This window comes from Siphateles boraxobius, unplaced genomic scaffold, assembly GCF_051911475.1.
Source record: "Siphateles boraxobius isolate OS27281-9 unplaced genomic scaffold, OSU_SipBor_1 89, whole genome shotgun sequence".
Classification (NCBI taxonomy): domain Eukaryota; kingdom Metazoa; phylum Chordata; class Actinopteri; order Cypriniformes; family Leuciscidae; genus Siphateles; species Siphateles boraxobius.
The window spans coordinates 2,215,886-2,218,081 of NW_027509218.1; the positions used below are offsets into that span (position 1 = coordinate 2,215,886).

General features: G+C 38.5%; 1 long non-coding RNA gene across 1 annotated transcript; it reads right to left on the minus strand.

Annotated features, from left to right (window-relative positions):
* Positions 1–218: 218 nt before the first annotated feature.
* LOC143731959 (uncharacterized) lies at positions 219–1,781 on the minus strand. The gene is made up of 5 exons (XR_013201018.1): positions 1,648–1,781; positions 1,148–1,195; positions 1,004–1,052; positions 417–615; positions 219–255 (listed from the first exon to the last, which is right to left on the minus strand). It is a non-coding gene; the product is annotated as an uncharacterized LOC143731959 (long non-coding RNA).
* Positions 1,782–2,196: the final 415 nt, after the last annotated feature.

Here is a 2,196-nt window from a genome sequence, read left to right on the forward strand (position 1 = left end):
TTTGTGATGCTAATGGGTCACTGGCATAAGACAGTTGCAAGCAAGGGTTTGCAACTAAATGTTAAATGTTATTTACTGTAAGATGAATTGTTCTTGAAAACGTGGTGGTCTGATAAAAAGGTGATATCTCCTAAGACGTTTCAAACTAATATGACCTGACATGTTAGAAGCCAGTAATCAAAACTCTCTTGCTCAGTGTCCTGACACTTTCACACATCGGCAATGGGAAAGTCCATCGTCTGTTGGTCACTGCATCTGCACCACAGAAAGTCTGATTCAGCAATTACTACATCACAACATTTTCAAGATATTGGGGCCGCCTTACCACCCCACAAAAATGGGTTATATTCTAACAATAATGAGTTCACGTACTACTCACTGCACTACTCATCTTGCACTTCAGAAATAGAACTCACCATGCCTTGGCCTGCCAAGGGGTGGTGGGGTTACTGTTGATCTTATGCCGTGATGTGTGCTATGATCATTGCTGGATCTCACAATGTGTCTTGCTTCATCGCTGTGCCGCGACCCCCCACTTCTGGATCTCACCGTGTGTCTTGCTTCATCGCTATGCCATGATCTGACACTCTGCTCACGCTGGATCCACCACTGGACCTACAGTAGTATAATTTTAAATGATCTTTATCACTTGGCAATTTCATGACTGACACTGTGCCTTCTTAGTATTCTAAATAATTATCTGAATAATAAACTGGGTGAAGACTGGAGCACTTTCAGTGAAAGACTAATCATTAATCAAAATGTTAATCTGTGACAGTAAGTACTTCACACCATAAAATGACACTAATTTTCACTTCTCTGTTACACTGCTGCAACAGAAGATTGTTAGTCTGAACTTTTCCCCTTTCTACCTAGTCATTTTTTATAATTTCTAATAATTTTTAATAAAACCTTAATACAACTTTTTACACACTTTAGAGATTGCTTTTTGTGACAGAATTCCTTTGGGATTAATACAAATATTCTTATCCGGAGTCCTTACCTGGAGCGATACTCTTCCCTGGTACAACCTCTTGCTGCATCACGAGACCCTGAAAAACGCAAGGAATGTTTTTACATTTCACTAGGCCTGATACATTTTTTTAAAAAAACATACCGTTTAAAGTGTGATGAGATGAATACTCACTGGGTGTTAATGGGTCTCTTTGCTGAAGCGCTGTGTTTGCAGGATAGACTAAAAAAAAAAGAATATTGAAAGATGCACAATTACTGACAGACATGGCTTCATCTTCAGAGTCTGAAACACATCAATCAGCCTGTATTTATCATGTTGTACACACAACATTAACATGCTTCAGAAATTGTCATCAGTACTCACATGCATTATGTAAGATGCTGCTGTCCTGAATGGTTGGCAGCTTCTTTGGTGCAGTAGGGTAGTCAGGAAGCTTTACGCCTATAGAGAGAGTCAACATAAAAGTAAAATAAGCATATCCATGGCATAATATAAAGAATTATATTTATTTGGAGACTGGATTTTAAAAATGCATTATATAAATACATTACCCCTTACGCTCGCATCCTCAACAGTTGAATCAGTAGATTCTGCAAAAATCATTGACCACCCAATTCATAAACAGACTTTATATTCCTAATGCCAGAATTTTTTGTGAATGATAAACATACCATTTCTGACAAAACCCTCTGGCGTTCCCTTTTTAGGCCGGGTCCTTTTTGATCTAATCACCACCTCTTCTTCTTCTTCCACCTCCTCCTCCTGCTCTGCCTGACTGGTTATGTTGTAGTGATTGCATTCACTCCGCTTAGCTACAAATAGAAAAATTCAACTTACAACAATTTCTATTCATAAAAAGAAAAGTTACCTGAAGTTATTTTTATTTTTATTAATGGAATGGTTGTCCAGTCATCCTTGGGTTCAAGTTTGTCTTTAATAGCCTTTTCAGTTTTTGTGGCACTTAAACTGCTTGGCCATCTAACAGTTTTTTTGTGTGTATTAATCCAGTTGTTAGGAATTACTCCCTCTTCCTCCTGGTCTCCTTCCCGCCAAATGGCCCTTGAATACATGACCTGGAAAAGACAGCATTTGCATGTTACTAAGTTAGAGAGTTAGGACGATTCAAAGGGCCTGGCACTGACTGGGTGCCCTTTGAGGGCTATTAATATTGAATATTTGAGGGCCATTTGGATTGAAGTTACTTATACTAAAGAAAGGTA